Source organism: Myotis brandtii, unplaced genomic scaffold (genome assembly GCF_000412655.1).
Source record: "Myotis brandtii unplaced genomic scaffold, ASM41265v1 scaffold185, whole genome shotgun sequence".
Taxonomy (NCBI): Eukaryota; Metazoa; Chordata; class Mammalia; order Chiroptera; family Vespertilionidae; genus Myotis; species Myotis brandtii.
Window position 1 is genome coordinate 6,765,441 of NW_005356870.1, and position 26,735 is coordinate 6,792,175.

At 36.4% G+C, this 26,735-nt stretch overlaps 1 pseudogene; it reads right to left on the reverse strand.

Annotated features, from left to right (window-relative positions):
• Window positions 1–1,280: 1,280 nt before the first annotated feature.
• Window positions 1,281–1,754, reverse strand: LOC102247727 (annotated as a pseudogene).
• Window positions 1,755–26,735: the final 24,981 nt, after the last annotated feature.

A 26,735-nucleotide genomic window follows, 5' to 3' on the forward strand; every position in this document is an offset into this window, starting at 1 on the left:
TTATGTCCATTGGTTATGCTTATATGCATGCATACAAGTCCTTCGGTTGATCTTTTACCCCACTCCCTCCTGCCCCCCAACCCTCCCTGGTCTTCCCGCTGCAGTTTGACAATCAGTTTGAGGCAGCTCTGCCTCTGTATCTATTATTGCTCAAAAGTTTATAATGGTCTTTATTATCCATGAATGAGTGAGATCATGTGGTATTTTTCCTTCATTGACTGGCTTATTTCACTTAGCATAATGCTCTCCAGTTCCATCCATGCTGTTGCAAATGGTAAGAGTTCCTTCTTTTTTACAGCAGCATAGTATTCCATCGTGTAGATGTACCACAGTTTTCTAATCCATTCATCTACTGATGGGCACTTAGGCTGTTTCCAGATCTTAGCTATGGTGAATTGTGCTGCTATGAACATATGGGTGCATATATCCTTTCTGATTGGTGTTTCTGGTTTCTTGGGATATATTCCTAGAAGTGGGATCACAGGGTCAAATGGGAGTTCCATTTCCAGTTTTTTGAGGAAACTCCATACTGTCTTCCATAGTGGCTGCACCAGTCTGCATTCCCACCAGCAGTGCACAAGTGTTCCTTTTTCTCCACATCCTCTCCAGCACTTGTCGTTTGTTGATTTGTTGATGATAGCCATTCTGACAGGTGTGAGATGGTACCTCATTGTTGTTTTGATTTGCATCTCTCGAATGATTAGTGACTTTGAGCATGTTTTCATATGTCTCTTGGCTTTCTGAATGTCCTCTTTTGAAAGGTGTCTATTTAGGTCCTTTGCCCATTTTTTGATTGGATTGTTTATCTTCTTTTTGTTAAGTTGTATGAGTTCCCTATAAATTTTGGAGATTAGGCCCTTATCAGATATGACGTTGGCAAATATGTTTTCCCATGCAGTGGGTTTTCTTGTTGTTTTGTTGATGGTTTCTTTTGCTGTGCAGAAGCTTTTTATTTTGATGTAGTCCCATTTGTTCATTTTCTCTTTAGTTTCAACTGCCCTAGGAGCTGTATCAGTGAAGAAATTGCTTTGGCATATGTCTGAGATTTTGTTGCCTTTGGATTCTTCTAGAATTTTTATGGTTTCCCGTCGTACATTTAAGTCCTTTATCCATTTTGAGTTTATTCTTGTGTATGGTGTAAGTTGGTGGTCTAGTTTCATTTTATTTAAGACAAAAGTTTTCTTTATTTTTTGGGGGGGAGGGGAAGGAACATCACATTTGTACTCAATTAAGAGAAACATTTTTATCAGTACAGAGGTCTTTTTTTTTCTTCATACTTATCATGCCATGAATTCATAGGGAATGGGTTCCGGTAACTCAGGCTCCTTCCCATTGTTTCTCACAAAGTGTGCTTCTCTGAGTGGAGCAGGCTCACACTTCAGATGAACCCAGGTACCTTTCTCTTTGGCTTCCTTCTTTTTCTAATCACTTTCCTTCCCATGTTGCAGGAAGCTATCTCAGCTCTTAGAGTGCTTACCATGCTCAATAGGTACATTAATTCTCTTGGCAAGAACCTTGCCCTTAACTTGCTTGTTCACAACAATGCCCACGGCATGCTGGGTGACATTGTAGACTCTTCCAGTGTTGCCATGGTAACATTTGTGGGGCATTCCTTTTTAAACAGTGCCCATTCCCTTGATGTCCACCCTCTTGTAGACTCACATGTATGTGGCCAAAGGAACAACTCCATGTTTTCTAAAAGGCTTAGAGAACATATAGCGGGTGCCTCTCCTCTTTCCCTTTGTGTTAGTCATTTTGAGAAATTACTGGAAAAATGGAGGTTCTGGTCGAAAGGGCTATTTATTTCTTGTTTCCTATTAGTATAATGAGAACTGGAAGATAGAGTGAGGTAGTCTAATAATGACATAATCTAAATTCCAAGAGGAAATGAGAGAAGCAACACAATGAAAAATACATAATATTTGATAATACAAACATATGAAAACTGATAATCATCTGGAACTGATTAAAGATAATAATCCTCATATATGGGAAGCAAACTGTATACCAAATATAATAAAAGTAAATTCAATCTATGTATAATAGATATGGTAGAAAAAGAATCCAAGAAAAAGAAGAGATCTTAAAAGCTGTCAGAATGAAAAATGGGTTACACATAAATAAATTGTTGTTAAACTGATGTCTTTCTTCTCAGTAGCAACAAAGGAAGCCAGAAGACTGTGGAATAATACAGTTAAAAGAGTGAGAGAAAATAACTATCATTTAAAATGATAGACTTGGAAAAAATGTTTCAAGGATGAGGGTGAAACAAAGAGCTTTAGATAAATCAAAACAGAGAGAGTTTATTACCAACAGACTATACTAAGAAGAATTTTAACAAATGCGCTCCAGGAAAAATAAAAATGATCCCCGACGATCTGAGAAGCCAGCTCTGAAAATGGTAGACTTGTGGGTAAGCCTGCACAAATATCAACCACATGAATTAATAATGATACATCTTATTTGTGCAGTTCAAAAAAGAGATTTGAAATCTTAAACAGCAATGGCACATGTTTGGGAGATATATATTACAGGGCATTAAATAAAGCTCCACTATGATAAGAGCTATGGTTGGTGTTTATGAGTTTGTACAGGTAGGAGAGGCTTGTATTTCCATAGTAGAGACTTAAGGCAATCCTGTGAGAGCAAATCAGAGGGGGAAATCGCATGCAAGGTGCAGTATCCAGAGAATCACTTGATATTTTGCAGTTTCATCTTCCTCGCATCCCTAAAGCAAAGCGAAACCGTATCTGTGTTCAGACAGAAGGTGCAAGACACTGATGGGCTGAGATACTGAGGTAGTGCTTCTTCCTGATTACTTGGAAGGAGTCTCAAGAGGTGTTTTTCCCCCCTAATTATACACCCCTTTTTTCCAGAGAGGCAGCTGGTAGGGGAGGCAACTCCTAAATCAGAGAAGTGGTTCCCATGCTGATTGGCCAGCCTGGTCATAACCAAGCATGGGATTATCAGACACAAGCTCCCCTTATCTGCTGCAGGGTTTTCTTCCACTGAAATAGATTTCTCTTTGCTTTATGCAGTTCTGTCCCAGAGCATACCACATTTTATGGGCAAGAGAGAAAGGTCATGAAATTCATTCTTTGATTTATTGTTTGAGTTGTTGCCTTCACTGGAGAGTACAATGAAGTCTGCCTCTTTGCAATGCTGGGCCTGTCCAGGTAGTCAATTTGGTTTCATTTCAGTTTGAATGCTTTCCACAGCCAGGGTCTGGTTTCTTCTAACAACCAGCTTGGCGCATGCTGAAGGCCTGGCTGGCTCTTCGCTCACCTTGTTATTTCTTAATGCTCTATTAAGCCCCAGATTCCACGTCCGGACTTTTACTTTCTGTCCAACAGAAATAACTGTCTTTGGGCCCCATGTCTCAAGGACAATGCGAGCAGTTTAATAACCTAGAAAAATGTTCATCACTTCTTTCACTCGATATTTTACCATTACCCATGGGATATAAAAAAATAAAGAGGCTGCTTTTCACATTGATTTTCTTTGCTCAGAGCAGAATTCAGTCTTTGGTCTTACTTCACATACAGTGCGGGTCCCACTGCAGCCAGTTGCTTCTCTGGAAGCTGTCAGCTCACCCCGAGTAGCTTCAGAGATGTGTGACACTTTGGGGACTCGGGTTAATCTGCTAAATATAATCCTCCAGTCTGCTATATGCTGCTTATCCACATTAAGCTTTGACATAAAAAGGGTTTGGCCTCTAAAATATTCATTTTTCTCAAGGGAACTTGACTCTAAGACCTACATTTTTTTTTTGCAGTGCAGGATTTCCATCAAACATTGCAAAGGAAAAATAATTTTTCAAATAAAAAACATTCCCCAACAATGCAGCATTGAGGTTGAAATCGCTCAAGGTCCTTCATTTTCGGATTAATAGGTTTCAAGAGGAGTAAACACATTTCTGTGAAGAAGATACAATATGGACAAGGGCTTAGACCAACTGCCTCGTCTCAGCATGGAATTCTTTTTTTCCTGTTGTGTTGATGTAACACTTATCCTTGGCTTTTCATCAGTGACATTCAGTGGATGGAGCTCTGTTTTGTGAAGTGGCTGGGTTTCTATCATCCACGCAAGGCACTGAAGGAGATCTGTTTTGTAAATCTGAAATATCTGCCTATTCAGGTAACAGACACTTCTCTTCATTTGGAAATAGGAAGATCTGTGTTTATTTAAAAAAAATAAAGTTGTTAAACTTTAAATACATCTTCTTATTGGGAAATGCCTTGGCTCAGGATAGCAGAGTACACAAAAAATATAAATGTATAGCTCAATAGACTCTCATAAAGTGAGCACCCATGTAACCACTGCCCAAGTCTAAATAGAATCCTGGCCCTAGTCCGGAAGCACCTCTATGCCCCCTCCCAAATAGTAACCCCCCCTTTCTTCCCAAAGGTAGCCACTATCTTGACTTCTAATATAGTAGTTTAGTTTTCCCTGCCTTACAAGATAATGAATTGGAATCCTTAGATATACATACATATGTAGATGTAGATGCAGATATGTATATTTCTGTTGCTAATACACCTAGGAGTATATTGTGAGAGCTTTGTGTTACGGGTCTGTTCAAAGTAGTAGTGAGTAAAATGCTCTTTCTGAATAATTTTACCCATTTACTCTCCTGAAAAGAGTGTTAAGTCTCTGTTGCTCCACACCCTTAGCAGTGATTGGTGGTGCCATTTTTCCAGTTTTAGCCATGTCAGGGCATATTGTAGTAATATCTCATTAAAGTCTTAATTGGAATTTTCCTGATGACCAATGAGATTTGAGCCCATTTTTAATTGTTAGTCTCTTTGTGACTTTTGTCCATTTTTCTATTGTGTTGGCTATGTATTTTCTTATAGATCGATGTGAGTTTTTTAAAAATCATTTTGGACATGAGGCTTTCCCTGATTACATGCTTCATGTTGTATTTTGTATAGTATATTTTGATGAACAGACATTTTTAATTGTATAGTGGTTTGTGTTATTGATCTTCCCTTTAAGATGAATGCTTTTTGTATATTGTTAAAAAAAAATCTCTCTCCAAACCAAGGCAATGAAAATATTTTCCTGTATTATCTTCTGGAAATCTTATCATTTTGCTCTCTTAACAAGAGCTACAGTTTATCTAGAATTACTTTTTGTAGGATTTGGTGCACAGGTTCTATTTATTTTTCCCACATGGATATGCATATAACCAGTCTTGGGGTTTCCTCTCAAGCCTCTCAAACTTTGAAAATGAACATCCATCTTTATATTATTTCCTCTGTTTAAAATACAGCATTCAGCCCTAGCCAGTTTGGCTCAGTGGGTAGACATTGACCTGAGGACTGAAAGGTCTCAGTTTCAATTCTGGTCAAGGCATCTACCTCGGTCCCAGGCTTGGGCCCTGGCCCTGGTCAGGGTGCATGTGGGAGGCAATCAATCAATGTGTCTCTTTCCCCTCTCTCTCTCTCTCTCTCTCTCACACACACACACACACACACACACACACACTTTAAAAATGAGATCTCAATTTGTTTTAAATTTTATTTTCTTTTATTCTTTCTTCCTTCCACTCTCTCTAAAAATCAATAGAAAAAATATCCTTAGGTAAGGATTAACAAAAACACACACAAATAAACAAAAATAAAGCATTCATATTTACAAGTTAGTATGCAGTACCCATTTATTACTTAATTGGTCAGGCTTTAACTAAACTTTTGCTTTACAGAGTAGATGGAGATGAAAAAAAAGTAGTGAGGGGTACCTAAAATTCTCTTTGCTCAACTAGTTCCTCTTCAGAGAGGCCACACATGTGTGTCCTCAGATCAGCAAATCAACACAGTTCTGCACTGGGAGAGTTATATAGAGCTTATTCAAGCCATTATTGGACTTTGATGGGTGTTTAGACTCTCAAAAAAAATTGTTTTACATGTACAGAAGTAACATCCTTATGTTGTTGAATTGTGTGTTACTTCAATTGAGCTCAACCCTGGCTTACAAGATAAATGAATTATTGAAATTACCCATTTGTAATTATTTTTTTTTTATCTCTGAGAATGAGTAAAAGCTCTTGTCAAGAACATTGCTCCAATCAAAAGTATAAGATACACAGAGAGAATTCTCTCTACCTTAAAAAAATTTAAAAATGGAACTTCCATTTGACCCAGTAATCCCACTTCTAGGAATATATCCAAAGGAAACAGAACACCAATCAGAAAGGATATATGCACCCCATATGTCACAATTTACAATAGCTAAGATTTGGAAACAGCCTAAGTGCCCATCAGCAGATGAATGGATTAAAAAACAGTGGTACATCTACACAATGAACTACTACACTGCGGTAAAAAAGAAGGAATTCTTACCATTTGCAACAGCATGGATGGAATTGGAGAGCATTATGCTAAGTGAAATAAGCCAGTCAAAGAAAGATAAATATCACATGATCTCACTCATTTGTGGAATATAATGCACAACATAAACTGGTGTACAACATAAACTGATGTACAGAACCAGTCATAGAAGCATTGACTAGAATGTCCAACCTATGAGGGAAGGCGGGGGTTGAGAGGGTAAGAGATCAACCAAAGGACTTGTATGCATGCATATGAGCATAACCAATGGACACAGACGGGGGCAGGAGGGGGTGAGGGCATGTGCTGGGGGTTGAGGGTGGATGGGGAGAGGTCAATGGGGGAAAAAGAAGAATTATGTAATACATTAAACTATAAAGAACTTAAACACACACACACACACACACACACACAAATACTTGTTTTAGAAGAATAGGATACTAATTTCAATTCGTGATTCCAGCCAGTATTTGATAAAAATATAATGTCCAAAACCCTTTAATTGCAAGTTAAACTTATTGCACTCATTTTTTATTAATTTGATAAACATCAGAATGAGAGCAAATTTATAGTACTATATAAAAGAAAAGTACATTCACTTGAATTAATATTAACATTTTTAATTACTTGTCAACTCTCCAGATCATATGTTCCCAACTAGTAATGTAAGCAATATTATAAGTTAACTAGAGGCTCAGTGCACAAAATTCATGCACTCGGGGAAGGGGTTCTTCAGCCTGGTCTGTGCCCTTTCACAGTCTGGGAGCCTTCAGGGGATGTCCAGGAGCCCTCGCGGGGAGTGGGCCTAAGCCATCAGTTGGACATCCTTGGTGTTGCCACAGAGGCAAGAGAGGCTCCCACCACCACTGCTGTGCTCACTAGCCATGAGCCTGGCTTCTGGCTGAGTGGCGCTTCCCCTGTGGGAACGCACTGACCACCAGGGGCAGCTCCTGCATTGAGTGTCTGCCCCCTGGTGGTCAGTGCACATCATAGCGACCAGTTGTTCTGCTTATTGGTCGATTTGTATATTAGTCTTTTATTATATAGGATAATTGTATTTTGCATGTATCTTGATTTATAGCATATTATAATAGAATATAGCATGGCTAATCCTAATGTGAAATAATGATTAAATCATAGTTAATTAAAATAATGACAGTTAAAACTTAAGGACTGAAAGACTAAAAGTGAAATGAGCTTTGATAGAGCCTTTTCATAAAAAGCACTAGAGGCCCAGTGCATGAAATTTGTGCACTGGTAGGCTGCCCGCTGAAGGCCGCATACCCCCTCCCTTCCTCTGGCCGCCTGCTGCCATCAGCCGGGGCCTCCCTCCCTTCCCCCAGCCACCTGCCAGTGGCAGGGCCTCCCTCCCTTCCCAAGGCTGGCCTTCCCCCTGGTCAAACTCCCAGAATAACTCCAGTTGAGGGGACAATTTGCATCCTATGCTTTTATTATATAGGATTATTAATGGCATCTTTATGGGTCCATTATTTTCTTGTTAGTATAAACTGTAAAAATCAAGTAATTTGAAACATATACTTTTAAAACTTATTGTACTTCTTGTATTCAATTTATTTATATTAAAATCTCTTTCCCAGCCCTGTCCTCTTCTAAGCTCTAATATACACCTAGTTTTTGACTGATTGTTCAACTCAGATTTCAGCATGTCTTAAAACAAGCATGTAACATTTGCCTCAAAATGTGTGTTCTCTTTCTCATTTCTATCTCTGTTTGGTTTGATATTTTAAATCTCCTTTGACTTCTCATCCACTCATTTTCCAAAGGTTATCACGTCTTATTTATTCTAATATATCTTCTTGGCTTTACTAATTGTCTTCTTCAACTCACCTGAAACCTGACATAGGTAACCTAACATTTTCTCTGCCCTTACACTGTCTTTCCAGTCCACCTTTATACTACTGAGAAATTCATTTTAAAATGGTCATTAGAATAAGACCTTGCTCAGAATAAAATCTTTATATAACTAGATTCTGAACATGAATTCTGGAGTGCTCTAAATTTACCTCTGCTCCCCCACATACGATCCTACCAGTGTATCCTTTTTCTCAGCAATCCTTGACATTTGTCTAGGCTCCTGCACCACTTTCTCAAAGGAACCCTTTGTCTTGTCTTAATTTCAAGGATCCATACTAGACTCTTCAACTCTAATGTTAGTCTTGATCTAAGGGCAGATTTCTGCTAGTGAAACGGAGATGAGGAAGGGAGGGAGGGATGGAAGTGAGAGAGAGAGAGAGAGAGAGAGAGAGAGAGAGAGAGATATTGAAAGACTTACAACATTTTTGGGTGGTAATTTTGGCTCAGGAATCATGGGATAGTTATTTTCATCTAATATGTGAAAAAGATAGAGTGTTTTAGAGAGATTTCTGATGCCTCTAAGAGAAATCTCACTTAATTCTAGACTAATCAATAAGTTCATTTATTATATCCCACACTGGATCACTTAGGAAGTAGAATGAACATCAGGATTTTTAACTTTATGAATTAACAATACCTTGAAGGACCCAGTTCTTTTCTTCTCTCTACTTTACCATCTTCCATGCTGCCCTTATCCTCAGGCTGTTGAAAGTACGACTGTAGCAATATCAGTTATTGCATCTAGTTATGATCTCACCCAGAATCCCTCCAGCAGGTCACCTGTGGCACCTCATTAGCCACAATTGGGTGATGTGACTCTTCCTGGGGCTATTGCTATGGAGGGGAATGGCAACCTCTAATACCCTACACCCCACATTTGGATATAAAGTGAGTGTCCCAGCTTCTCCTGAGACAATGTGCTATATATGAATGAAGAAAACTGGAACAACAAATGGCTCTCTCAGAATCAAAATAAAGACATAGGATAATACAAATGAATGATGTGGAGAAAGACCAGATTGCTTGTGGCTTAACTAGCTAAGGTGGATTTCCATTCTTTTCAATCGAAAGAGTGCTAATTAAAATGAAATCTTAAAAGTTAAAACTCTAAAAGCCTATTCAAACATTTCTAAGAAAAGTCCATTTTTAATTTCCTTCTTAATCTACTTTTGGAATGGTTTGCAGGTAAACAATATATGTGCTGTTCTTACATTATATAATAAATGACTCGATGTTCCTCTGCCAGAGTCCATTAGGACCCTCCTGTATCTGAACAAGTTGGGCTTATTACTTGGTTACAGCAAGGAAAACACGCACCATAGAACTGTGTGGGCATCTCAATCAGAGGTGTGAGAAAGAATATGTTATAGAATACAGGCTTGTGTTGTGTGATTTGGGGGCAGTCTAAGGGAAGATGGCTTTGCTGTGCATTGGCTGCTATCAGGAAGCAGTGCATCTTAATAAATCTTATCTGGAAGGTACACACATATGTTATGTTTAAAATCCTATGTAATAAGAGCCTAACCTGCAAATCAACGAAGGGCAGAATGACAGGTCACTATGATGCGCACTGACCACCAGGGGGCAGACGCTCAATGCAGGAGCTGCCCCCTGGTGGTCATTGCACTCCCACAGGGGAGCACTGTGCAGACCGAAGCCAGGCTCACAGCAGTGCTAAGGAGCAGTGAGCCGGTGGGCGGTGAGGAGCGAGGTCCCAGATTGCGAGAGGGCACAGGCCAGGCTGAGGGATCCCGCCCCCCAGTGCATGAATTTCGTGCACCGGGCCTCTAGCATATATGTATAAATATACACACATATGTGTTAATACTATATATTTTTTAAATCATAAGACTAACAAGCACAAGTTCTTATGTATTGAGACAAAGTTAGAAATGAGGGAAGAGTGGCTAGTTAGAAAAGATTTTGTCAGATATTCTAGAGTTAATGTGACTATTTATTCTGTTATTGAATATATGCATTAATTTTATTATTAAAAATAAGTGAATACTTTTATATATTGATGCACATATACAAATAAACTCATCAAAAATGTGTCATGCAAAAAATAGAGCTTGTGTTTAACAAGATTCCTCATTTCAATCATTTTAACTTAAGCATTTTCTATTTTGCTTTCAGCCTGATCATTTCCTGAATCAGATCCATAAAACCATTTGCTATTTATCTTGTACAACTATATTTGGTTCATTCATTGTCTTATCAATACTCTTGGCTGAAGCGTTTAGAAGTTCTATTAAAATAAACGATTAAAGAAATAAACTAGGCATTAAATTAGGATCGTTTTATGGGGAGGTTTTTATACTGTGGTCCTAAAATGAGCTTTTAAGCATTTTATCATGTAAAAGAGAATGATTAGTCCATATCTCAATAAGACACTAAATCGATGCACACTACATCACATGTAGAGCTTAAAGAGTGATCATTTAAATTTTCTTAAGAGCAATCTTTAAGTGAAACAAATTACTTTTTTACAAGTCTCCCCTGCCCCAATTTTATCAAATTAGGGAAGATTTAGTCATATTGATTATTTGTAAATGGAAGACAACAAGAATAAATTACCCCTGTAGATGGCAGTCAAACTCTAAATACTGGATTAAAATGTTCTTGCTACAGTGGATGATTATCCTTGGAAAGAACTTTGAGTTTTTAAAAAAACCAAGACACTTTACAATTACCTCTTTATCACTATTTTGAAATGTCTGAATTATTAAATATTTTGTTCACATTCATTTGAGATGCATTGCATAAAACCTTTGGAAAACTAAAAGTTAGAAGTAGGACATGTAACAGGAAAGTTCTTTTAAATCAATTGGGTTAGAAATGCATGTTTATTGCATTACTAATTTATGAGTTATCATAATTATTTAAAGTAATATGCTAAGTATAATACAAAACAAATATATTCTTAATCTTTGTCAAATAAAGAATATATTAAGGTAAAAATATATTAATGTTACCATTGGAATGTTGTTTCAGAGAAGCACTGACATAACTTTCATCTTTACATGTAAGAGGATAGTTATTGTTTTCATATACTCAGAGCAGTGTGATCATCTTCTTCCAATATCATGCCTTAAAGAAAAAGTATATAGTAAGTATCTGCAAGTGTGTCAACAAGTTGGTATATATTATATATTACACATTAATAGTGACTGAAAGCAGGGAATTAAGTATTTAAACTTTCTAGACACAATCTATTAATTTCTGAAAGTATCCTATGTTATAGATATCATAAGGATTACTAAAAATGTTTAACAATGTCACTGGCATGAGCATCAACCAATCAGGAGTGATGCCGGCTAGGTGATCTCATGTTGGTGTCTGCCAGCTTAAGATCACCCAGATATTATTACATCTTTGGAGATTCTGAAAATAAGGCGCAGAGAGTCTAGCCTGTTTGCCGAAGAACTAGTAAAAGCTGGAATCTCGGCTGCACTGACTTCACTGCTATTGTCTTTCTATCAAAGTTTAGCGGTGTACATAATACCAAGTGCATATGTACAATAGTGAACTTCCTTGTTGTGATTGCAAAAGGAAGTAATAAACAAACTAATCAAACTAACTCCAATCTCTATGACCCTAGTCCATTGTCCTCAGGTCCATTTGAGACAACTGAAAACATAAGGCATTGTAGTTGACTAATTAAGAGCCCGGTATTGTCCAAATTAGAGACATTATATTGGCTTCTGTTCTCAGACAAAAAAGCATAAAACACAAATGTGATTTATCTTAGTGGTATAGATTGTGAGGCATCAACTGAGAAAAAAATGAATTTGAGAAAAGAGGAGCATGAACTAAACTTATTTTGGTAATAATAATAACTTTTTTCTTTATTGATTAAGGTATTACATATGTGTCCTTATCCCCCCATTGCCCCCACCCCCACTTATGCCCTCACCCCCCTGGTGTCTGTGTCCATTGGTTAGGCTTATATGCATGCATACAAGTTCTTTGGTTGATCTCTTCCCCTTACCCCCATCCTACCCTACCTTCCCTCTGAGGTTTGACGGTCTGATCGATGCTTCTCTGTCTCTGGATCTGTTTTTGTTCATCAGTTTATGTTGTTCATTACATTCCACAAATGAGTGAGATCATGTGATATTTATCTTTCTCTGACTGGCTTATTTGGTGAATTGTGCTGCTATGAACATATGGGTGCATATATCCTTTCTGATTGGTGTTTCTGGTTTCTTGGGATATATTCCTAGAAGTGGGATCACAGGGTCAAATGGGAGTTCCATGTTTTGTTTTTTGAGGAAACTCCATACTGTCTTCCATAGTGGCTGCACCAGTCTGCATTCCCACCAGCAGTGCACGAGTGTTCCTTTTTCTCCACATCCTCTCCAGCACTTGTCGTTTGTTGATTTGTTGATGATAGCCATTCTGACAGGTGTGAGATGGTACCTCATTGTCGTTTTGATTTGCATCTCTCAGATGATTAGTGACTCTGGGTGTGTTTTCATATGTCTTTTGGCCTTCTGTATGTCCTCTTTCGAAAAGTATCTATTAAGGTCCATAGCCCATTTCTTGATTGGGTTGTTTATCTTTGTTTTGCTAAGTTGTATGAGTTCCCTGCAGATGTTGGAGATTAAACCCTTATTGGTGATAACATTGGCAAATATGTTCTCCCATGCAGTGGGCTTTCTTATTGTTTTGTTGATGGTTTCTTTTGCTGTGCAGAAGCTTTTTATTTTGATGTAGTCTCATTTGTTCATTTTCTCTTTAGTTTCAACTGCCCTAGGAGCTGTATCAGTGAAGAAATTGCTTTGGCATATGTCTGAGATTTTGTTGCCTTTGGATTCTTCTAGAATTTTTATGGTTTCCTGTCGTACATTTAAGTCCTTTATCCATTTTGAGTCTATTCTTGTGTATGGTGTAAGTTGGTGGTCTAGTTTCATTTTCTTGCATATATCTGTCCAATTTTCCCAACACCACTTATTGAAGAGACTATCTTGGCTCCATTGAATGTTCTTTCCTCCTTTGTCAAATATTAATTGAGCATATTGGTTCGGGCCGATTTCTGGGTTCTCTATTCTATTCCATTGATCTATATGCCTGTTCTTGTGCCAGTACCAGGCAGTTTTGAGAACAGTGGCTTTGTAATACATCTTGATATCTGGTATTGTGAAAAGAAGACATAAAACTGTCATTTTTCACAGATGACATGATAGTGTACATAGAAAACCCTAAAGACTCTATCAAAAAATTATTAAACTTAATAAATGTATTCGACAATGTAGCAAGATACAAAATTAATGCCAAGAAATCTATGGCATTTTTATATACCAATAGTGAACTTACAGAAAGAGAGATTTAAAAAAACAATCCCATTTACCATTGCACTAAAAAAATTAAGATACCTAAGAATAAACTTAACTAAGGAGGTAAAAGGCCTGTACTCGGAAAACTACAGGACACTGAAAAAAGAGATAGAGGAAGACATAAACAGATGGAAGAACATACCATGTTCATGGATTGGTAGAATCAACATCATCAAAATGTCCATACTACCCAAAGCAATCTATAGATTCAATGCACTCTCCATTAAAATACCAACGGCATATTTCACAGACCTAGAACAAACTCTCCAAAAATTCATCTGGAATAAAAAAAGACCCCGAATGGCTGCAGCGATCCTGAGAAAGAAGAACAAAGTAGGAGGGATCTCAATACCAGACATCAAGCCACAGTTCTCAAAACTGCATGGTACTGGCACAAGAACAGACATATAGACCAATGGAATAGAATAGAGAACCCAGAAATCAACCCAAACCATTATGCTCAATTGATATTTGACAAAGGAGGCAAGAACATACAATGGAGTCAAGACAGTCTCTTCAATAATAATAACTTTTAATAGTAATAGAAAAGAGGGGTCCAGATTCATTAGTGATGCTGGTGAGGGAGTGGGTGGATCACTTCATTATTACTACGATGAGATATGTGTCAGAGAATGTTACACACCTACTGAATGAATGTTTATTATCTCCTTATTTTTTAACCGAACTCTATTTTTACCAGGAGTGTTAATGTGTAGCTCTACTAACACATTTCCAGCCTTCCTTGAAGCTAAATGGGTCCTTCTAGCCCTTCAAAATAGAAACAGAATAAGTCTTCCTGGCCTTGGAATTCATTTAATACCTATTGAACCTCTAATGTGCTAGTCATTATCTATCTGTAGTATTGTGTGCCAGGCTAGATTTTAAAGATGTGAATAAATTTCCATTGATTTTCAAGAAAATTTTATACTTTCAAGAGATAACTGAGATGGTAGGAAAATTCATCTAGAAGTGCCATAAGTGGTATTTTAGAGGTTTGCCCTTCAGTGCTTAAATAGTTCCTCATTTTATTTGTGTTATGCGAGTAAATAATCTGTTCTGGAAAAGGTCATCCCAATCTGATTCCAATTATTGAAGCTATTTCTGTCTATACCCAGGGGAAAATAATAACAGACTCTGTGGGGTTTTTAATGGCATAAAATAATATAATACTCCTGGCTATCTGTGTGCACCTGTATGCATATTTGTTTTCATTTTCACTTCCATAATCCACTGTATGATCTGAGGTAGAGAAAGAAAGCTCTTTAATAAATGTTCCTTACATATTCTCTGTATTTTCTATTATTTTATAGCTATTGTAAACAGATACTAACTCATCCTCTGTGTAAAAGCCCTTTATAAAACTGAGGACTGGCCGAAACCGGTTTGGCTCAATGGATAGAGCGTCGGCCTGCGGACTGAGAGGTCCCAGGTTTGATTCCGGTCAAGGGCATGTACCTGGGTTGCGGGCACATCCCCAGTAGGAGATGTGCAGGAGGCAGCTGATCGATGTTTCTCTCTCATCGATGTTTCTAACTATCTATCTCTCTCCCTTCCTCTCTGTAAAAAATCAATAAAATATATTTAAAAGAAATAAAAATAAAACTGAGGACTGATATGCCTTGGTTTAACCTGGATAATCACCTTAGATTTTTCCATAAGCATTGACCACTTGTCCATTTTTAAAGTATTGGCAAGTAATCTTGCTTCCTTAATGGAAATGTTCTGGGACTCCCCATACATGTCATGTCAAAAATAAAATGCAATGTTTTTGCATTTATCTTTTAAGTCATTTCCCAAAGTAGTATTATGATCTTTTCTAATCTTGTAAAAATCACCATAAATGTCTAAACATGGGACTTTATTATTTTTTTTCTTTTAGTTCATAGGGATGTATCTATGAAGTAATATAGATATGTTTAGCTTTTTATTTTTAATATACTTTCTCCCTTTACATTTTTGCCTACACACTTTCAATTGCATTTGTTTTCTTTTTTTTTAGTTATTATTCTTTCTAGAACTACAGGTTCAGAAGAATCTCAAATAATGTATTTGGGATAGTATTCACCTTTTTAGGCTACAATTTCTTTATCTAGAAGACTAAAATTTTGGATTAGATGAGCTCTCAGAATCCCTCCAGATTTAGGTTAGAAAGTGTCAAAAATTAAGAAAACTCATTTTATTTTTTCCTGATAACGTTGAATTTATATTTCTCTTTTTTAGTCTCAGTTATACCACCTTCATTCCCTTTTAAGCTGTCTTTTGTTGTCCTCCTCAGCAGTCTTTTCAGACTTAAAAGCATTCCCTTTTGTATGATAGCTCCGTAGGTAGTTCTTAGGTAGTTCACTCATTGTAACCTTGATATCTTGTTAAGAGCAGGATGGCTTTGGATCTGACCCCTGGGCCATGGTGAGGAAAAATCAGAGGGCCTCAGTTGAAAGGGTTGGGATGTTAACATTTTATTTCTGGGAGGCAATGATTTTGCCAGAGGGAAAGAGTCATTCTACTTTGGCAGGTTTTTTAAAAAACATTTTTACTTTTGCATCATTACCCTTGGACTATAGTGCCTGAACCTACACGTCTGCTAAATCCTTCCACGACTTTTTTATCACACTACATACAGCATTCTTTCAAATGCAAGGTCAGGGTATCCATCTCTTTTGATACCACGGTTGTAAAATGAGAAGTGCTGCTTATTTCAGATAAAACCTCTTTTTACCTCTCCCAAAAAAAAGCTTTATTCTTTCACACATAATATCTGATTTTTACATTTCAGTAAAAAATAGGGTAAAACCGAGGAGAAGGAGTCATAATGTTTGTGACTATTGAAATCACAAAAGTGCATGGTTGGACGGTACTTTACAGGTCATTTATTTTACCCCTCCACCGTCAAAAAACTTGCCGGTTTCATCAGCCCAGGAAATGGGTCTGCAATCTTTTCTTGCTGCTCTGTGACATGAAAATCTACTACTTTTTTGTCTACACACAGAATTAATTTATAAATTTAGGCTTTTAATTATACTTAAGTCATTGGACCTTCAGCATGTAGGAATTTTTTAAATCACTGGCAAATATTAACAGGCATGGCTCTGAACACATTCAAATTGTAATCTCCTTCATTTTCTGAGGGCAAATGGAGAGACACTGGACATTTTTTTCTATATCCTCATCTTCAAGTACGTCCTGCTTGGTGAAGATCTAGGTATGAATTCCTAACTGCTAGTCACTCAGATTCACAGTTCAAGGTTTATGCAAAGTCTGACTCATTCTTAAAGTTTGGAGGACTATAAATAATAAAAAGCTTATCTCTTATTTGTTTGATTAATTTAAAATTGTATAAAATAATGTGAATGTAATTGTATTGTTTATCTATAACCCGTCCAAATATTATTTGCCAATGACATCACAAAGGAGGTAAGTAGGAGCGAAGTTGTATTTAGCTAAAGAAATGATACCAGATGGCAACTCAAATCTACAGGGACAACTGAAGAGAACCTTAATAAATATATATATTTGTTATATATATATTTATTAATATATATAAATGATATATATAAGAATATATACATACATAAACTATAAATGCTATAAATATAGACTTTCCCTCTTTCTCCAGCTTCTTTAAAATAAAGTTTTATAAAGTAATAATTATAATAATGCATTGTTTACTTTAACTCTTATATAAATGTAATAAGTATAAAAAGAATACTATGGTAATGGGATAAAAGTAATCAAGCTATTAATTTCTATTAATTTCCATAATAATGTGTCTATATCTTAGTGGAATTAATCTAAGTCTAAATTAGTTCTAATCAGTTAAGATGCATGTAAAAATCCTTAAAGCACCTACTAAGAAAATAATGGTTTAAAAAATAAAAAATCAGACTGTTGAACCTCAGAGGGAAGGCAGGGGAGGTTGGGTGGGAAGAGATCAACCAATGAACTGGTTGGCATATATGGACACAGACAATGGGGTAGTGAAGGCCTGGACGGTGGGATGGGAGTGGGCTAGAAGAGCTGAATGGGGGAAAAGGAGGACCTATGTAATACTAACAATAATAAAGATTTTTTAAAAGTAAAAAAAAAGCACTTAAAATAAAAAATTACATGAAAAATATTAACTTAGTGGAAAATAATCAGTTAGTGTAAAGGAGGAATAGAGAACCAAAAAAGACATAAAACATATAAAACAAAAAATAATATGGCAGGTGTAATCTAACTCTATCTTATTAACATTAAATGTAAATGAAGTAAACAATTCAATTAAAAGGCAAAATTGTCTTTAATATAATAATATAATTTAATGTAAAATATTTTCCTTTTTGGGGGGTTTAAAAGAATTGTTCTGCATTTTTCTTTGTTAATCTTCACTTGAGGATATTCTTTCCATTGATAGAATGGGAGGGAGGGAGACAGAGAGAAACATCAATTTGAGAGACACATTGATGGTTACCTCCTACACATGCTCAGACAAGGGCCCTCGGGCCAGGGATTGAGCCTGCAACCCATGTACCCTTGGTAAGGGAGGGAGACAGAGAGAAACATCGACTTGAGAGACACATTGATAGGTTACCTCCTACACATGCTCGGACGAGGGCCCTAGGGCCAGGGATTGAGCCTGCAACCCATGTACCCTTGGTGCCCTTGACCACAATTGAACCCCTGACCCTTCAGTCCTTAGGCGGACATTCTAATCATTGAGCAAAACCAGCTAGAACAGAATCCTGAAGCTTTGAGAGGGAAGACATTAACAGTCAGACGGGGCTTATGTAAACATTTGCAACATGTATGGACACACTGCTTCTGAGTGGATTCTGGGCAAAGTGCTGGCTGCTAATGAATTGGCATCTTCTGGAGATGATACCAAAATGGATCATTATTTTTCCATGAGCAAAGGGATGGAGCTTGGATGAGGGAATAACTTGAGCTTTGAACAACATCTCTCATGGTAGTCGCTTGCTGGTTGCACGCCATCCTGTGATATGCTATCTCACTGCTGCCATGTTGCCATCTTTCTCGGTATGTACCTCGTAGCCATTTCCTCTGGAGGTTCTTGCTGTCCACAATTTGTAATCCATGATTCTCATGTTAATGCTTTCTTTTCTTTTTCTTTTTTCCTCACTGTTCCCTTCCCTCCCCCCCCTCGCCACATACACACACATATAAGTCAGGACAATTATTTTACAATCTGAAAAAGTCTTTTCTCTTGAATCTACTTCGTTTGATCAAACCCAAAATTCGTGTAGTTCCCCCAAATCATAGAATTTTGGAGAAAAGAGCTGGAAATGGAAAAGCTTGGAAGTTACTTTTGTTTTCCTGTCTCACCCTAGCCCTCCTTTAAGACGAGAAATGCACATTCAATTCCAGCTTTCACTGTGAGAAAAGACAAGGTAAGGTATCAGGAGAAGAATAACCCCACTTTAAAACTTTAAATTCTATCTCACTATAGCTCGGTATTTCAGATGTTGTTGCATTTTTCCAATTAGGCCTAAAAACTTCATGAAAGGAGGCAGAGGCAAAATAAAATATTTCTTCTATTATTTGACCAAATTTTGCCAAAATCAATATTTTCAATTCCTGGGGGGATATGTACCCCCTTTTTATAACTCTTTGATTCCAAAATATTATTTTATAATAAGGGGATAGTATCCAATATCGGGAGACTTAAAGACTACTTTCACTAAAACATTTTGCTGTCAGCATATGAGATTAGATGTTAGCAGGCCAGTTAATTTTTACCTTCTTTCCATTGTGACTTTACTTAGAAACCTCCCATGTAATACTGTTTGAGATAGTTGCTTTGTAATTGGAAATGTAGACAGTTACACTTCTTAAATGCTATAGAACTTTACTTTATAATTTGTGAAATACTGCCTGTAATGATCATCAATGTTTTATAACTCAAGGAGTTATAAACTAGAGACCACAAGATTCAGTAAAAAAAGAATCAAAGACCTTAAGCATTTCTCATTAAATAGAGTAAAAAACTGTAAAGAAACCTTGTTTCTCTAAGAAATAGTCTGCAAAATAATACATTTACCAACATTTAATATTTCTATTTTTATAGATTGTCTAATGAATTGCCAAAGTTAGCATTACATATTTTTTACAATCCATAATATTTTATTTCTAGTTTTTTGATTTCCATCATTATTTTACCATTTCCTGAATCTTGAAACATATTGATTTGATAATTCTACAGAAATTACAGCCTGTGAATATTTAAACAAATCTATGCACTCAAGTGTAAGTGAAAAAGTTGATGCTGTTATATAGATGATTTAATCTATAATTTGTACCATTCAAGACAAAGAGAAAACAAACAAAACTCCATAAGAAATAGAGGCCTGTAGAGAGAAAATGGATGGTTGAAAAGGCATGTCTCTAAGGAGTTACATATGTGCACGGGAAGTTGGTTGGGAGAAATGGAATCATAAACACAGGATAAAAGTTTTGAACAGGATGAGGGTAAGCACTTGTCTAATAGAAGCAGAGATGTAGATGGGTTTGTATGCTAGTTGCAAGAATTATAAAAATATTTCTATGATATGCTGCATATTTTCAGTATATTAACTCAGATAAAATTCAAGGCTGAGGGAAAGGTAATGAGTATGGAAGTCAGAGTTATTGGGAAGTGTTCTCTCGTTGACATCAGTGACCATGCATTTATGGAGGCACAAATCTATGGTGGTGAGATGTTCTCTAGCAGCTCTCACAGGTGCAGACGTACAAAGAGAAATCAGGCGATTAGGCTTAACCAGGGTTGGCCTCTGAGAACTGGAGTGTCAAGGTCCAACGGGGTAAGGAAGTTGAGGAAATTGTTCACGGGGCTTAAATGGAAGGGGTGTGGAATCTTTGCTCTATAGAGTAAAAGGAGAAGATAGATAAGGGCTGCTAACTTTTTTGTTAAAGGAGAGGTATTAAGAGAACTAACTAGGTAAACACATCGCATGAAATTAGGATAGGTGATTAAGAATATTGGAAGAATAGAAATTGAGATCAAAAAGGTGAAGGTCTAGAGTCGGCAAACTGCGGCTCTCGAGCCACATGCAGCTGTTTGGTCCCTTGAATGTGGCTCTTCCACAAAATACCAGCTCTTCCACAAAATACCGACTTCTGCGCATGGGCCACGAAGCTTCAATTGCACTGTACGTGCGCGCCCACATGTGGTATTTTGTGGAAGAGCCACACTCAAGTGGCCAAAGAGCTGCATGTGGCTCACGAGCCGCGGTTTGCCGACCACGGGTCTAGACTATAGATATAGGATTAACTGAAAAGCTTAACTAGAGGGTGACCATGTGAGAAGGTGACTGGCATATGGTTGAAGATCATAGAGATTAAATCACAGGACTGCAAAGTTGGAATTAGGCATCGGTCATTAATTTGGATATTGAAGTCATGATATTGGAAATTAAGAGAAAATCCATTTGTTTTCAATGGTATGGACCATAGTGCTAAGGAGGATAGTGGGTGTTGTATGAGTAATATGAGACTACAGGTAGCAAGCATTTGACCTGGGTTGGGGAGGGCTAACTCTGGAAGCATCAGTGGCTGACAAGAGGAGATTGGTTTTCCTGTTGTGTACGGGAATACGAAAACTTCAAGCAATTGATATTTTGGAGGTGGGAGTAAGGATGAGAATCAGATTCTGGCCTATTAAGCGAAGGTAATGTTCAGGGAGTAGGAGCCCAACTGCTATTTTCTGAAATTCAAATCTTAGAGTTTTTTTCTCTGCCTGAAGATTTCCCTTGTAATTTAGTTTTGAAACAATCTCAATGGATTTATTTTTATAACTTAAAAAAATGAAAACACCCTACATGCAGGGAAGATATAGATTTACATTATGTTGTCATTTATTTTATCCTTTGAATAAATAAATGATTCTGTTGTTTTTGTGATGAGAGGCTTTGGGGGAAGGGTATGGCTAAGGGTTCAAAGACATTAGGCTCCTGTGTGGCTAGGGCAGCCTGGGGGTGGAGGTTGGAGGTAGAATGCCATAGAAGGACACATGGGAATGGCTTAAAAACACATTCAGGTGTAATATCATTTTATGACTTAACTTAGACCTCCTATATTAGCCTTAGATATGAGAGAATGAGCAGAGATACTCAAAGACTGAATACTCTCTCTCTTAGCTATTTCTAAATTTGAGCCTCTGTTCCTTGTGGCATTTAATATCTCCACTTTTAGTTGACCTAAGTGATACTTGTTTTATTGATGCTATCATCTGTTTGTCTCTTGAAAAGTGTATCTCCTCATTTTGTTCTTGACTGTTATTACTGCCCTCCAGAAAAACTGGCACCTACATTAACACCAAACAAATTCATAATGCATACAGCTATTACCAAAGTTAGCAAATTAGCAATATTAATTATAAAAGGCATAAATACTTTAAAAAGTATTTGTTTGAGAAAGTCATCATTGCACTTATTCATTTAGTTAAAGCTAATGGACTGCTTTATTTAATACACCATAGTGGAGGGGGAAAAAAGAACTATTAAGTAAAATCAATTACCTAAAAAAGCCCTTACCTTCCGCTTGGTGAAAATGATTTTTAGAGTGCACATGACCCTTTAGACCAGTGGTTCTCAACCTTCCTAATGCCGCAGCCCTTTAATACAGTTCCTCATGTTGTGGTGACCCCCAACCATAAAATTATTTTCGTTGCTACTTCATAACTGTAATTTTGCTACTGTTATGAATCGTAATGTAAATATCTGATATGCAGGATGTATTTTCATTGTTACAAATTGAACATAATTAAAGCATAGTGATTAATCACAAAAACAATATGTAATTATATATGTATTTTCCGATGGTCTTAGGCGACCCCTGTGAAAGGGTCATTCGACCCCCAAAGGGGTCGAGACCCACAGGTTGGCGACCCACAGGTTGAGAACCGCTGCTTTAGACCATTCCTGCTTAATGTGATTTAAGTCTTGTAAAATTTATGATATCATAAAATTCCACGGATGATGGAGACGACCTGGAGATACAGGGAGCATGGCATGTGCATGGATTTGCAGGCTTCTGTGCACGGAGATGTGCATCCAGAAGGCCGTGGCTGTGGGGGAGAAGCTTGTGCTGACACAGAACAGGTGTCGAAGTTGTCCAGGAAACATGAACAGAAGAAAGGAGAGGTTGAGTTACTCAACATTATATTTTAAATAAATTATTTTTATTAATCTTTAAATGCATAAAAAACATTTACCCCTGATAAACTATACTCCCATGATTGAATATTGTATTTATTTAATGGTTGATTGATTTTATATTTTTGAGGGTGAAAGCTAGCCCAAAGTTCAAAATAATCTAAGTTCATACACTAAAGCATAACCAGCGCTCAGAAGAGTGGTTAGCATGAGAGAAGCAGCCAGTTATGGTCAGCGATTCTTCTTCTTACTTTTGATAACATAAAACAAATATTCATAGAACTTCATGCCTAATGGCATAAGTACATGTCGAGCAGAGGGGAAATTTAAAAAAAAGTGTTTTTAAAACTTTCAGTACTTTAATATATTTTGAACAAGCCTATCACCTGTGCACATTGACATTTGAGCTTATACAACTTTAATTTTCACTTGCCTTTTTAATATATATATGCCTTCCTGCCCCAATATCAGTAAATCCCTTGAAGGCAAAAAAAACTGTGTGCCCCATTCCTATATCTAAACTCATATAACTTTAATTTTCACTTGCATTTAATATATATGCCTTCCTGCCCCAATACCAGTAAATCCCTTGAAGGCAAAAAACTGTGTGCCCCATTCCTATATCTAAACTCATATCTGCTGTAATGTATGACACATAAGCGAGATTCAATACAATTAGCTTATTATCAATATTTGGTTGGGAGGGATGATTTGAAATTAGGCCCTGAAATATTTGCTAATATTTGAAAAACTATATATACACTTTTTATATATATGGTGATACTATTTTTATTTGAATTTTAGAGACATAACATAATAATCACAAAACTCATCATTCCTTTATTTCCTTCTGTTAGAGCAGTTCTGTGGAGTGTCTTCTCTGCCTTTGAAATCTCTTTTAAAGCAGTCCCTTTGGTTATCCTAGAGATCAGGATAAAATTCAGTTAGGTTACAGCTATTCAGATATACTAATTCCCACAAGAAGCCTTCCTTGGTGAGCTGTTAAACACATAGAAGTACAAATGACTAAATTAATAATGCATGTCAAAAAGTATCAAAGAAAAGTGTCCCTTCAGTCTCTAATCCTTTCTAGATAAACATACCCATTTGGCATTAAACAAACCACACAACAGAGGATCAGCTTTTAAAAAGATTTTTGTTTGGATTCCTCTTCAAGTTGTTTTTCTGGAGGGGATCAAAGTCCCTTGGCCAATGGTTTATTCCATATTGTATTTTGTTAACACTCCTGAACTCATTCTACCAATAATTAGCCCTATTGGAATTTTAGAAATATTGTCCTTTTGTTATCAACTACATTCTTGATAAAAATCTCAGAAAATACCTTGACCAACAGGGAAAGGACATAACAACACAGGGCTAAGTCATGCCACTCTTAAGTAAAATTTAATGCGTGAAAGTTAATGTGAATAAAGGTAATGTGAATCTTTCAACCCGAGAATTTACTCAGAGTTTCTCTGGTGACTGGGCTTCCTCACAGCATGGCGGCATCAAGGTAATCCTTAGCTAGTGGCGTATGGCTCCAAGCATGAGTGCTGCAGTGAGCAAAAAGCAGCAGCATCTTTGATCACCCAGCTCTGGAAGTCACACAGTGCCGCCTCTGCAGTATTCTATTGATTCTGTTCTACTGAGTCACTAAGACCAATCTAGATGAAAAGGGAGGGGATGTAGACACCACCTCTTAATAGAATGAGATGTCAAAGAGTTTGTGGGTATGTTTTGAAACAACTACAGGATTTTACCTCAAGGCATGATAAATTAACTTGCATTATCAATATTGCATTTGATTAAGTGGTCAAACATGGCATTGCAGTATAGCTGTACAGAATGGTACACACAAAAGTAGCCATTTGATTAACTCATCCCTGATCATATTCTTTTTTAAAAATATATACTTTTATTGATTTCATAGAGGGAGGGAGAGATAGAAACATCAGTGATATGAGAGAAGTATCCATACCCCACACTAGGAATTGAGCCCACAACCCAGGCATGTGCCCTGACCGGGTCTTGAACCATGACCTCCTCGTTCATAGGTTGACGCTCAACCACTGAGCCAGGCTGGCCTGGCCACTGATAATTTTCTTACTGAATGAGATACTAGAGGTTAGAGAAGAATATAAGAAACTCTAAATATGGATATACTTAAGGCCTACCTATCAACAAAGTTTTAAGGGATGTTGAGATTTTCAACAGGAAATGAAGTTTCCCAGTAATTTGAATAGGGTAAATAAAATGGAACAATTGTATCCGTATCCATCTCACAGTGGGGTCGACCAGCTGTCCTCCAAATTACCTGCCCCAGAACAGTATGATATTTAGTTACAACTAGCAACTTAGTGACCATTGTAAAATTAACTTTGTTAATTTAAATTAATTGTGTGAGTTGTGTACTTTATTATTATTATTATTTTAGGTTTTGTAAAGAACTAAGAGCTCAAAAACTTACCAGGTTTATCATCTAAATTATCATTATAGTAACAATAATTTCATTAAAAAAAGAGAAAGATTGAGAAATGAGGATTATGTAAAAACAAATACAAGAGAGCCATGCCATTGTAATAGACATTGTTGCCTTCAATATGGTCTGTAAAATTGCCATTAATAATGTGAACTGTTTTTTATTTAGGAAATAGGAAAAATGAAAAAAATAACTAAAAAATTGCATCAGATTTAAAAGCCTGTCTAAGTTATTGAGTACATGTTGCCTAACTTTTAGCAGGTATTCACTTAAACTATGCTAACAGAATAAAAATATTTTAAAAAAATCTCCACTGAAATATATTCTTCAATTACAGAAATGGAAAACATCCTTATGCACTAATATTTAAAGTTTATCATAGGAGTTATGTGATTAATAATTGCATGATAGGGATATCTTTAGGTTAATGAATGTTCCCTAGAATATATCAGGTCCTTCCTAATATTTAACTTCATTTTTAAAAGACGCTTCCTAGGATTACTTAAAAATAATTTACTAACTCCTAAGTCAAATATTCTGCAATATCCCCTTATTATTTTTCTTATTGAAAATGACCAAGACTGATGGATTTGCCTTAATGGAAAATACAGTCATGTTTTCATTTATTTTTTATCTCTTTAAGCTTACTTGGATATTGAAATTAATATTATAATCTTATGAAAACATTGCAAGTTACTATAGGGCTGAACCTAAGCTAGATATACACTTGAGAAAAGGTGATAATGAGAATATAAAGTAAAATTGTTACATGGATCCTTAAAAGTAGCCATGAAACTTTGGCCAAATATGTAAAGAACTAACCTTGGTAGAAGCACTGATATGATTCAGTAATTTTTCAAATTTCAGTTGGTGTTCAATTGATAGCAAAACTAGGTCTTTTGAAGGTCTCCTGACTCCTTAATTTAAAAGTTCCCCAAATAAATCTTTTTATAAACATAAGAATTATTAAGGACTATAGTTTCATAAAGAAAGTTAGTTTCTTAGAATAAAATGAAAGGATATAATTGCTTATTTTTGTGGTTATTATGATTATTAATATGGATTGTTTGGTAATATTTTCTAAAAGACTGATTTAAAAATTGTACACCCTGCTTTTAGCAATGGTTCTGTTGTTAGGGCAATAGCCACCAGAGGGCATTAAATATGCCTGTCACAGGAACTAATCAATCAAGGTGTCATGTCTCAAATATTAACTGATCTTGATAACTATTTATAACATCATTACTTTTAAAAATTAACATAAAACTTATATAGTATAACATAATATATATAGTATTTTTCCCTTTGCACAAACCCTTACATCCATCATAGACTTTATTATATTTGCAAATTAAAAGAGCTCTTTCTTCTAAATTTTACTTTCTGCAACAACTCAGAAAGGTTTATTGACTTAATTTTCTCATAACTTTTACAAAGAGACAGCTTCTAAATATACAACAAACCTAATACTATGCTTGTGGTCATTTCCTTCTCTCTCCAAAATAATAAAAATTTGGCTAAAATATATTTGTCCTTTATTAACCTTACTATGTGTTAGTTA